Source organism: Bos grunniens, chromosome 1 (assembly GCF_055505025.1).
Source record: "Bos grunniens cultivar Pamir isolate PY7600 chromosome 1, Bosgru_T2T1.0, whole genome shotgun sequence".
Classification (NCBI taxonomy): Eukaryota; Metazoa; Chordata; class Mammalia; order Artiodactyla; family Bovidae; genus Bos; species Bos grunniens.
The window spans coordinates 149,159,493-149,173,147 of record NC_141165.1 but is presented as its reverse complement, the minus strand read 5'-3'; positions in this window follow the sequence as shown (position 1 = coordinate 149,173,147).

The window sequence follows — 13,655 nt, the reverse complement described above, 5'->3', positions numbered from 1 at the left end:
CCTTGTGTCAGAGTAACTGTATTGCATTAGTCTACAAAGCAATGCATTGCTATACATCCTGTAAGACATTGCTGCATCCCAAGTTGATCACCCAACTGATATGCATTCCATTATGATTTGGAGTCCTCCATACACTTGACATACATGTATGTGAGGTCTTCAGCTAAGTCAGTGAAATGAAATCCTGAGAAGTAAAGGGATGAATCCTTTCGAGTATCCTTTTATACACTTTGAGCACTCTTACATATCAGACAAATATTCTTCATACAATTATTATGAGCTGAACACAGAACCAGTCACATGAAATATGCCTAAGCAAGACCATAGACATGGTCTCTTTCAACAGGAAATTACAGGCTAGCTTCCATTTCCTAAAAAAAAAGAATGCCCTTCCAGATTCAAATAGATTTACTACTAATTAATATTTAGATACGATCATTAAACTGGTAATAATCTACCCAACACAAGAGACCAGGGTTTGATACCTGGACTGTGAAGATCCCCTAGAGAAGGAAATGGCAACCCACTCCAATGTTCTTTCCTGGAAAAATCCCATGGACCGAGGAGCCTGGCAGGCTACAGTCCACAGTGTGTCAGAGTAGGAAACAACTAAGCCCTTGTCAGCAAATCTGCAGCAAGCAGTTAGAATAACCCTAGGGAACACTAAGTTAGCAAATGTCCAAGTCTCTACATGCGGTGTCTCATGGCCCTAACAGCCGCTGAGATCTGAAGAAGGGACACTGAGTTTCCCAGCTAGCCCACTTTCAGCCAGCCAGGTAACACTGACTGCCCTAATGAGTTTCATGGGCCCTGAGGGCCTTCCTAGACATGAAAGGGGTACATAAGTAAGAAGATGGAGTTTTAGAGACTTTTCTGTAGCTCAAATAGTAAAGAATGCAGGAGACCAGGGTTCGATCCCTGGGTTGGGAAGATCCTCTGGAGAAGGGAACAGCAACCCACTCCAGTATTCTTGCCTGGAGAATCCCATGGACAGAAGAGCCTGGCGGGTTACAGTCCATGGGATTGCAAAAAGTCGGACACAACTGAGCAACTAACACACAATCGACCCAACTGCACTATAATTCAGTCTGAACTCTGCACCCTGAAGCTTAAAATATAAGACATTATAATTTACCAGTTACTGAACAAGTTATATTTCACATTTTTCCTGAGCTAAAGACCCTCCAAAGAAAAACAAGTTTAATCACATATGGCTTATATTCATTTTGAACCTGCCTTTTGCTGAAACACTTCTGCTTTTGAAGCTGCATTGGCTTTTCTTCTGCTTTTAGGTAATATTTCATTACCCAACTCAAGGAAAGACAGTAACGCATCATCTTTGGACCTGGAATACAACTCAAAAGCATTTTTATTTGGTTGTAGCATTGTTTTTGTCTGTTTTTTGTAAACCTTTTGTGTAATATCAGATGTTCAACTTTGTTGCACTTACAAGTACATGCACTTCCTTGACACATTCAAATGATTTATTCAGTGTTATTTTTTGAGACATCTCTTAATTTTACAAGAAAAAAAGAAGGAGACTGAGAAAAATTAATCTGCATATAGTATACCAGGAAATTTTAATTCAGCTTACTCAACATTGAGATATAACCATTCCAGGCTATTCATCTTCAAGGTAATGAAATGATTCATCAGGCATCTAGAGCAGAAAAAGAGAACACAAATAAGGAAGAAAAATCAGATAAGCCCAATAGTATATCTACAGCAATATTTTGTAACTGAAGGCAATAGCAATGTTTATAAATACACAAGAAAAAGGATTATAGCCCAATAATTTTATAGCCAGCTAAAATGTTTTTCAAGTATAAATAGAGTGTGGGGATATTTGAAAACATGAAAAGCCCAAAGATTTAATGTAGCATATGACTGACATAGAATTAACATTACACATTACAGCAAAGACTGAAACAGATAAACAACAAAGACTACTGCATAGCCCAATCTGCCCTCTGTCTTTTCTGTTCTTCTTTTCTGCACTGGAAGCTAACTCCTTGGACTCTATCACCTGGCTTTCTTACTGTCTGATATCAGATTGCTGGGTTTGGTCAATGGGATGCACTGGCAGGAGTATCACAGGACAAGAGGGAAGGCTGGGGTATTTGTTTTCCACTTCCTACCATGTTTAGCAGCATTTTCTATTTGTGTTTGGTACTGTCCACAACTACAGCTCCCATCAGGCCATACCTACATTAAGCTTCCCATTCTCCTGGGTTTGAATTTGACCTTCCTTTGCTCTTCAGACTGAGGTGATAACGGCTTCCAGCTCATGCTAATCTCTGAGTGCCTCAACACTGAGAGATTATCTTGGTGAAGTTATTTTACTATCTGAGCTGCATCTTGTTTACTGAAGGACTAATAGAATAACTAATTAATGATATTTTTTCTGTATTTTTCTGATATTTTAATTGCTTGTACACATTTATTGTGGCAGGCTGTAGATTTTTATTTTAACCTCAGAGTTGTGTAAATACGACTCAGTTCTAGGGAACAAAAATGAGCATTTTTTACAGTAAATAGCAAAAAAAAAAAAATTATGTGCACAGATACAGTATTTCATAAAACTATGCAAGTACTTTATTGCACAGATTGGAAATACTTATTTGTGGATTTCATTTTAAAGGATTAATACTACTTATTACTTTTTATCATGTTAGAGTTAAGATAAAGTAGAATAAAATTTTGCTTGGCCAGTTAGGCGTTCTGTGGTGTCTAATATGTGGTTACATAATTTATACAGAGCTTTATAATGTTGTTTCTCCTAAAAGATTTTCACTTCTACTATCAGGACATTTCATAAATGCTACAGTGAATTGATATATGCTGAAATATTTCATGTAAACTGGCAGGAGATAACACTGAATGGAGGACATACATACTGGATAAAACATATTAGTCCCCACCCCCCCCCCCACCCCCACTACCATCAATTCCTTTTCCCCTTTACCTCTTAAAGTCTTCGCATTCAGCTGGGATTTTAGGTAACTGCTGGGAAGTATTAAAATGCATTATTTCGTTGACCAGAATATTTGCCCTGTCTTATTTTCCAATAATGCTCTTTGAATGATTTCCTTAATACTTTAAAAAAATGTGTGGCAGTTCAGGAGAGTGCTACATAGAACAGGAATTATAGTTATCGTTTCAGATGAGGTGTGTTGAAAGGTTTCAGGATGACGCAATTGGCAGCGTTCAGATCTTGCCTCCTTATTGTTACCATCTGTGTCAACTTGGAACCTGCATTACAGAGAGGACCAAAAAAAAAGAAATTGTGATTGTGTTTTGGGGAGTTTTTTTTTTTTTTTCCCATTATGATTGACCCTGGTCTACATACTAAGTAGGTGAATGAAACTGAAACATTGTTTCAAGCTCTGCTGGCTATCTTTCATAACTATCTGTGTATACAATTGATATCTAAAAACTTTCTCCTGTACACAATCTTTTACAAGTATCTCTTTAAAGAAATAGCAATAGTGATGATAAAATATATCACTTTCTTTGTGCGACTTGATGAAATTTGCAATATAACATTTATAGCAAATACATTATTACTGGCAAAAAAAAGTGGCTCATTTTTATAACAATGCACATTGGCAGTGGAAATGAGAAAAGAACAAGTATTGTGCAGCCTATATGAAGTGCTTGGAATACTAAACTATTTGGAAAGAACCTGACTCATTTCAGGGAATTTATGTAGGTCCAAATCAACCACAAAATGAAGAAAGCAAAGAAAATGCTGAGAGTCAAATTTTAGGTTTCTTATGTTGGATTTATAAGTAGATGACATCATTTAAAGACTTTATTGTAACAGCACATGGAAAAACATCAAACGAATATTTAAGTCATAGGGATAAGAAAACTGAGTAGTTTATTCTTCTAAACAATACACACTAAATTATTTTCATTCAGTAAAACCAGAGTAAGACTTTTTTTTCCCAACAAATGATAAGAAGTTACATATAAGAAAGGTACAGAATTTAATAGCAGAAACACACTAGAGAAGTTTGTTTATATATAATTACTCTCAGCTTAAACAGTTAATAAAAGGATACATTTCTAATTACAGAAAATGGGCCTACTCACCAACCCACATTTTCATTGCTGATAAAACACCCTGAATATCAGATGCTAAATATCATTTATTAAAACCAGGTTCATCTGAATAAGAGATAGTATTAAAATTCAAAAGAATAAACATGCAACATTTAATTGGTGTTATTCCTAGTATCATGTATCATGTGATAAAATAGTTAACAAAGTGCCCCCTTTCACATATGACAGGATTTGGTATTACGATCAAAGGTACAGTTGAAAGACCTCTGAAGAGTCAACATGATCTCTGTTAGCAGTGGATCCCATTATCACTTATGTTTGAAAATCTTACAATGTTTTATGGCTCTTTAACTTTTTAAATTTAATGTAGTTTAATTTTTAATTGATATACAGTTGGTTTACATTATTTTGCATAATATAATTTTATGTAAATGTGCATAATATAAAAGCACATAATTTGAAAATATACAAAATTATTTTACAATGTATAGTTCTTTTTACATAATACAACATAGTGATTCAAATTTTTGAATTACATTTTGAAAATTTTTATAGATTATACTCCATTTAACATTATTACAGAATAATGGCTATATTTCCCTGTGCTTTACAGTATATCCTGGTTGTTTATCTATTTTATACTTAGTGGTTTGTGCCTCTTACTCTCATTCCTCTATCTTGCCCTTTCCCTCTTCCTTCTCCTCACTGGTAATCATTAGTTTGCTCCCTATGTCAATAAATCTGTTTCTATTTTTTAAAATACAATTAAAAAAATTTTTTTTAGACCCCAATATAAGTATTTTAACATAAAAAATATAGAGTCTTTTTGTTCTCTGTCTGACTTATTTCACTTAGCATAATACTCTCTAAGTCCATCTATGATTCATTCAATTAAAAAGTCAAATAGAAACAACTCAAAATTCACTCACAAAAATCATCATCATTTTTAAGAAATATCTATCTTGAGCTAGAATAAAAATTCCAACAAGTGTGGGAATAAATATTAGTAGAAATACTGGCTGAGTTGATGTGATTCAGATAAAATGTTATATGAAGAATATAATCATATAATATCTCCTTCCTAAGATATCAGTAGATTCACTGATTTTCAATGAATCAATTAATTCAATTTCAATGAGTCAATTCATTCACTGATTTTTTTTCTTAATGAAGCATTTTAGCCTATGAGAGGTATGAATCCTATTCTTCTGACATGCATTGTCTTCTCAGATAGAAATAAGGGAGTGAATCCAGTAGGAGACAGCATGGAGGGGGAGAAAATGAGGAATTCCCTAAGAAAACATGAAGGAGATTCTGGAAATAAAGATGTATGAAAAAGTCTTACATGCAGGTAGAAAACAATGGTTTGAAGCTACATATATTAAGAATCTTACTTGAGTTCATTCTCAACTACATACATGCCCATAGAAACCCAAATGATGCTTTTAAAATTCAACCTATAACAGAAAGACACAACAGGCATTACAGGTTATATGAGAGATAAAGAATTGCTCAAATAATGTCTGAGATTGAAGATTCCTCACTGCACCAAGTGTTGGGTTGAATACGAGTCGCCAACATGATGGTTGGGTGCAATTTTAAATGATAGGAATTGAATGATAAAAATATTTTAATCACCAAATTACAAAATGTATGTGTATGTGTATGTGTGTGTGTGGTGCAAGGGAGGGGGTTCTCCACATAAAACAATTCTCCAGATGCCAGCTGTGTGTATTCAACTCAGTTCTAACACCATCTACTTGAAGCCCAGCATCAGTTTCACAAGTTAAAGGCTTAGTCCCACAAGATGACCCACAAGACTACCCTCCACTTCACACAGCAGCACAATGCCAGTGTTTCTTATCTGTGTACAACACTGTGTTTCTTATCAGCTGGCTATAAATGGAGGTGTCCATGACCACTTCCTTGGGTTTGATTAGCTGGCTAGAGAGGCTCCCAGAAGGCACACTCCCAAGATTACCAGTGTGTTATAAAGGGGAGTATATGACATGAATCCACAGGTAGAGGAAGAGACACATAGGGTGAGATAGCCAACAAAGGAGCTTCTGTCCCTGTGGAGTGTGGACCCAGCACAGGGCACACTGAAGTGTTCTGGTTCCCCCAGTTCTCTCTGAACTCCCTCCTTCTGTGTTTTTATGAAGGCTTCATCACATAGACATGATAGATTAAATAACTGGTCATGGGTATAGGATTCAATATCTAGACTCTCTTTCCTCCTCAGAAATCAGGGGATGAAACTAAAAGTCCCACCACTCTATTCTCGATTGGTTGCCCTGGCCTCCAGTCCCCAGCCTTAGTGGCTTTCCAAAAGTCACCTCATTAATATACACCCAGCTGTGGTGGTTGTTATGAATAACAGCACACCCATTTCACCTTTATGACTCTGAAGTGATTTCAGGAACTGAGGACAAGAGACCAATTATTATAACAGAAGATGTTCCTATTGCTCTTTTCTGGGTATTATGGAATCTAAATGACCAAACATATATATTCATATAAATTACAATATTGCAGTTGAAAACTGTAGAACTCCTAGGGCAAATGATTCTGTTCAACCCTCTACATTGAGAAGGGGTGGCAGCCTAGTTTCTTTAATCCAAGATAATGTCCCTAGGATGACTACAATTCTCTTAAAAATGAACTGCTCAAGAGACCTCAACACTGCAGGAAGAATTGACTATTTGTTCCAGCCAAAATTTAACTAAACATTGTTAACCTCCCTTTCTTAAAGCATGTACTTTTGAAAATTATGATTATAAATCCTTTCTTTGCCCCTTTGAGATGTAAATCTCCTACTATTCAGCACTCTTTCCTCAAAGATCTGGGAATCCTCTCTTTGAAATGCAATCATCTGAGCTTAACTTCCTAATTGCTTAGATCCTATGGGAGTGTAAGTGTCTAACTTTGATGAACTTTGCAAAACTACCTCCTGTCAGGATAAAATGGTTGTTTCTCCTCTTTGAGTAAGTGTCAATTAGCAAATGCAGATGGCCTAATCACATTGTCCAAACCCTCCTTTCCAGCATGCTTCAGTGTTTTTTTTCAGTGTTTTTTCTTTAACATACCCCAGTTCTTGAAAAGCCTCCTGACATTTGTTTCAAGCTTAGTTTACACTAAAGTCTCTCTTTCCTACTGCAGTAGTCTGAATAAAGTATGTCTTGCCATGTCCAGAACAAAGTTTTCCTCTTATATAATTAACAAGTTATGGGTGAGAGTGTGACCGTTTCATTGTGAAAACCCTACTGATAGGGGACAATTTCCGTAAGGCCTACAAAAGCAACAGCTGGGAATAAGAGATAGATGTGAAAAGCAGCATCAAAAGTTACACATGAAAACCATTCTCTGATGCTTTTGGCAATTCCCAAAATTCAAGGATAAGTAAGTACAGAGGCCTGAAAATAAGTTTGATTCTCTATAAGAATGAACCAATAGAATGTAACGTGACATACATATTTCAGATGCTCAATAAAATTTATTGAATGAGTACCTGTTTGTGTCTGTCTCAGCCTGTTTGATAGTGATGTCACTGGCTGGAAATGCCTGTGGGCATTCAGTGAGGCCAGGACTATTTGTGGGAACCCTGGAGTCAGTGTTGTGACTGGATTGGCCTTTGGGGTTATTATGATTGCAAGATGCACCTTAGCAAAAACCACCAAGGAATTTTGGAAACAGGTTTATTACTCACAAGTTCTAGAGGGTAGAAGTCACACTTTGGGTTAAAACAGAGAGGCTGGGGATAGAAAGAGAGAGAGAGAGAAGACATGGGGTTCTTTTTATTGACGTCAAAGGTGGAGTACTCAGGATTTTGCAGGTTTACTTTTTATTGGTGAATTTAAAACATAAGGGTAAGGGGACTTTCAAATCAGTCTTGCAATGCAGGGGACATGGGTTCCATCCCTGTTCAGGGAATTAAGATCCCACATGCCATGCGGCAACTCAGCCCACTCAGAGGTGCCTTAATGAAAGATCCCACATGATCTAAAGAAGATCACTGAAGCTGCAACTAAGACCTGAGGCAGCCAAATAAATAAATATTTTTAAAAAGAATCTAAAGAAATAAAGCATAAGAGCTGCTGGTAAAGTACAGGAATGTAAAAGCCAGAAGTCAGTCAAATGGTCACTTATCTAAGTCAATCAGAGCTATCATAAAAAAAAGGAACCTGATGTGTAAAATGTTCTGGCTCTTTATCTAGTTGTGTAGCCGGCAATATGTTTATTCCAGATGGTATATTTGACATGGATGGATCAGCAATCAAAAGCTTAATGTCAAGCATTTACATTACAATCAAGAGGTAATCATCTGATATGTACACTACAACAATTCATGCTGGACGGAAAGAGAATATACCCATTTCAATTGTAAGCTTCCATAAGTGCAAATAATGATTTTGTGTTACTTTACAAGATTAAATGAATAGACTTGTGTCCCGTTAACTTTTTAAAACCTTTTTTTGCAGGGAAGTTTTAGGTTTACAACAAAATTGAGACGAAAGTAACACAGAGATTTCCCACAGACTGACCTCACAGCGCATAGCCTCTTCCATCATTAACATAGTGACTAGAATGGTGCATTTTCTTTTTCTTTTTTGTTTTAACCAAGGAAAAATTTACAATGACATATCCTAATTACCCGAAGTCCAGAGTTTATACCTTAGATTTCACTCATGGATTTGTACATTCTATCAGATCAGATCAGATCAGATCAGTCAGTCACTCAGTCATGTCCGACTCTCCACGACCCCATGAATCGCAGCACGCCAGGCCTCCCTGTCCATCACCAACTCCCGGAGTTCACTCAGACTCACGTCCATCGAGTCAGTGATGCCATCCAGCCATCTCATCCTCTGTCATCCCCTTCTCCTCTTGCCCCCAATCCCTCCCAGCATCAGAGTCTTTTCCAATGAGTCAACTCTTCGCATGAGGTGGCCAAAGTCCTGGAGTTTCAGCTTTAGCATCATTCCTTCCAAAGAAATCCCAGGGCTGATCTCCTTCACAATGGACTGGTTGGATCTCCATGCAGTCCAAGGGACTCTCAAGAGTCTTCTCCAACACCACAGTTCAAAGCATCAATTCTTCAGCGCTCAGCCTTCTTCACAGTCCAACTCTCACATCCATACATGACCACAGGAAAAACCATAGCCTTGACTAGACGAACCTTTGTTGCCAAAGTAATGTCTCTGCTTTTGAATATGCTATCTAGGTTGGTCATAACTTTCCTTCCAAGGAGTAAGCATCTTTTAATTTAATGGTTGCAGTCACCATCTGCAGTGATTTTGGAGCCCCAAAAAATAAAGTCTGACACTGTTTCCACTGTCTCCTCATCTATGTCCCATCAAGTGGTGGGACCAGATGCCATGATCTTCATTTTCTGAATGTTGAGCTTTAAGCCAACTTTTTCACTCTCCTCTTTCACTTTCATCAAGAGGCTTTTGAGTTCCTCTTCACTTTCTGCCATAAGGGTGGTGTCATCTGCATATCTGAGGTTACTGATATTTCTCCCGGCAATCTTGATTCCAGCTTGTGTTTCTTTCAGTCCAGTGTTTCTCATGATGTACTCTGCATATAATTTAAATAAACAGGGTGACAATATACAGCCTTGACGAACTCCTTTTCCTATTTGGAACCAGTCTGTTGTTCCATGTCCAGTTCTAACTGTTGCTTCCTGACCTGCATATAGATTTCTCAAGAGGCAGATCAGGTGATCTGGTGTTCCCATCTCTTTCAGAATTTTCCACAGTTTATTGTGATCCACAAAGTCAAAGGCTTTGGCATAGTCAATAAAGCAGAAATAGATGTTTTTCTGGAACTCTCTTGCTTTTTCCATGATCCAGCGGATGTTGGCAATTTGACCTCTGGTTCCTCTGCCTTTTCTAAAACCAGCTTGAACATCAGGAAGTTCACGGTTCACATATTGCTGAAGCCTAGCTTGGAGAATTTTGAGCATTACTTTACCAGCGTGTGAGATGAGTGCAATTGTGGGTAGTATGAGCATTCTTTGGCATTGCCTTTCTTTGGGATTGGAATGAAAACTGACCTTTTCCAGTCCTGTAGCCACTGCTGAGTTTTCCAAATTTGCTGGCATATTGAGTGCAGCACTTTCACAGCATCATCTTTCAGGATTTGGAATAGCTCAACTGGAATTCCATCACCTCCACTAGCTTTGTTCGTAGTGATGATTTCTAAGGCCCACTTGACTTCACATTTCAGGATGTCTAGCTCTAGGTCAGTGATCACACCATCGTAATTATCTGGGTCATGAAGATCTTTTTTGTACAGTTCTGTGTATTCTTGCCATCTCTTCTTAATGTCTTCTGCTTCTGTTAGGTCCCTACCATTTCTGTCCTTTATCGAGCCCATCTTTGCATGAAATGTTCCTTTGGTATCTCTGATTTTCTATGGGTTTGGACAAATGTATAAAGACATATCATTATAATAACATAATATCACCCAGAGTATTTGACCTGAAAGATCTCTGTGCTCTACCTATTCATTCCCTACCCCTCACCCCAATAGGAATCACTGATCTTTTTATTTTCTCCATTGTCTAGTCTTTTCCAGAATATCATATAGTTAAAATAACAGAGGATGTAGACTTTTCTGCTTGGCTTCTTTCACTTAGTAATTATGTACTTAAGGTTCCTCCAAGTCTTTATACAGCTTGACAGCTTATTTAATTTTGTACTGAATAATTGCATTGTTGGGATGTACCACATTTTATCTACTTATTCATCTACTACCTGTTTACTTATTCACCATTGCCAACAAAGCTATGGCTTTTTCAGTAGTCATGAATGGATATGAGAGTGAGTGAGTGAGTGAGTCGTTCAGTTGTGTCCGACTCTTTACGATACCATGGTCTGTAGCCCACCAGGCTCCTCTGTCCATGGCATTTTCCAGGCAAGAGTACTAGTGTGGGTTGATGTGAGAGTTGGACCATAAATAAGACTGAGCACCAAAGAATTGATGCTTTTGAAGTGTGGTGTTGGAAAAATCTCTTGAGAGTTCCTTGGACTGCAAGGGGATCAAACTAGTCAATCCTAAAGGAAATCAATCCTGAATATTCATTGGAAGGACTGATGCTGAAGCTGAAACTCCAGTACTTCGGCCACCTGATGGAAAGAGCTGACTCACTGGAAAAGACCGTGATGCTGGGAAAGATCGAAGGCAGGAGGAGAAGGGGATAACAGAGGATGAGATGATTATATGGCATCACTGACTCAATGGACACGAGTTTGAGTAAGCTCTTGAAAATGGTGAAGGACAGGAAAGCCTGGCTCGCTGCAGTCCATGGGGCCGCAAAGAGTTGGACACTCCTGAGCAACTGAAAAACAATCACAAACTCCTCTATCAAGAGACATCTTGGTTTCCTCCAAGTTTTGGAAATTATTAATAAAACCTCTGTAGACATCTTGTGCAAACTTTTGTTTTGACATAAGTTTTCAAGTCCTTTGGGAAAATATCAAGAAGCATAATTGCTAGATTGTATGGTAAGGGTTTGCTTAGTTTTTTAAGAAGCCATCAAGCTGTCCTCTAAATTGTCTGTGCCAGTTTATTAGCTCAATAACAGTGTAGGAGAATTCCTGTTGCTCCACACATCTTCTCTCATTGTTAATGTTAGTGTTCCAGATTTTGGTCATTTTAATAAGAATTTAGGTATCTAATTACTGTTTTCATTTGCATTTCTTTAATAAAATGATGTGAAACATTTTTTAATATGCTTAGCTTTTATCTGGTGATGTGTCTGTTAAGGTCATTGCTTCAATTCAAAATTTTGAAGTTGTTTAAAAAAAAATCATTATGCCCAAGGTCATCTAAGTTTTCTCCTGTGTTATATTCTATGAGAATTTTATAGTTTTGTGCATTTAGGCCTCTGACTCATTTTGAGTTAATCTTTCCTAAAAGGATGCAATATTTATCTCTGGATTCTTCTCTGTTTTTGGGTACACGGATGTCCAGTTGTTCCAGTACCATTTGTTGAAGAGACTGTCTTTACTCCATTATGTTGTCTTTGCTCTTTGTCAGTTGACTGTATTTATGGGTGTCTGTTTCTGGACTCTTCATTCTGTTCTGTTGATCTCCTTGTCTGTTCTTTCACCAATACCACACTGTCTTGATTACTGTAGTTTTATAGTAAGTCTTGAAATTAGGTAGCAACAGTTTTCCAACTTTTTCTTCTATCATGTTAATTTATTACTAACTTTAGCTTAATCAGAACCACTTTTAAAATACAAAATTGCTTACAAACAGCCAACAGATGTATAGAAAGATGAAAGAAAAAGAATATATGTACAATAATTCAGGTCATGCCATGTCATAAGTCATGGCGAATTACTAAAGAATTCGTTCAAGGTTTTCCTGATTACTACCAGCTGGAAAATAAGAACCAATCAAACTTTCCCTAATGTTCCCTATCTCAAAAATAGTCTGTGATTGATCAATTCTGCAAAGGAAATACTTGATATTTCTTTCTTATATCATCCTTCATATCAAATGTATCACAAAGGCCTGTCAATTTTACCTGTTGTGAGGGTGAATACGCTGCTAAGTCGCTTCAGTCATGTCCGACTCTGTGCGACCCCATAGATGGCAGCCCACCAGGCTCCCCCGTCCCTGGGATTCTCCAGGCAAGAACGCTGGAGTGGGTTGCCATTTCCTTCTCCAATGCATGAAAGTGAAAAGTGAAAGTGAAGTCGCTCAGTCATGTCTGACTCTTCGCAACCATGGACTGCAGCCTACCAGGCTCCTCCATCCATGAGAGTTTCCAGGCAAGAGTACTGGAGTGGGTTGCTGTTGCCTTCTCTGAGGTGAGGGTGAATAGGGAGACTAAAACAACTGACTTGAAACTCAACATTAAAAAAACTAAGATCTTGGCATCCAGTTCCATCTCTTCAAGGCAAATAGAAGGGGAAAAAGTAGAAGCAGTGACAGATTTTATTTTCTTGGGCTCCAAACTCACCGTGGATGGTGACTGCAGCCATGAAATTAAAAGACACTTGCTCCTTGGAAGAAAAGATATAACTAAGATAGACAGCATATTAAAAAGTAGAGATATCACTTTGCCAACAAAGGTTCCTATGGTCAAGGCTATGGTTTTTCCAGTAGTCATGTACTGATGTGAGAGTTGGACATTAAGAAGGCTGAGTACTGAAGAGATGATGCTTTCAAACTGTGGTACTGGAGAAGACTATTGAGAGTCTCTTGGACTACTAAGAGATCTGAATAGTCGGTCCTAAAGGAAATCAATCCTGAATATTCTTTGGTAGCACTGATGTTAAAGCTGAAGCTCCAATACTTTGGCAACCTGATATGGTGAGCTGACTCATTGGAAAAGACCCTGATGCTGGGAAAGATCGAAGGTAAGAGGAGAAGGGGGCAACAGAGGATTAAATGATTAGGTAGCATCACCAACTAACATGAATTTGAGCAAACTCCAGGCAATAGTGGAGGATAGAGGAGTCTGGCATGCTGCAGTCCATGGGGTCTCAAAGAATCAGAAATGACTTAGCTGCTGAACAACAACATGTCTCTCAAATCTGTTCCCTTTTCATTATCTCCACCATCACTAG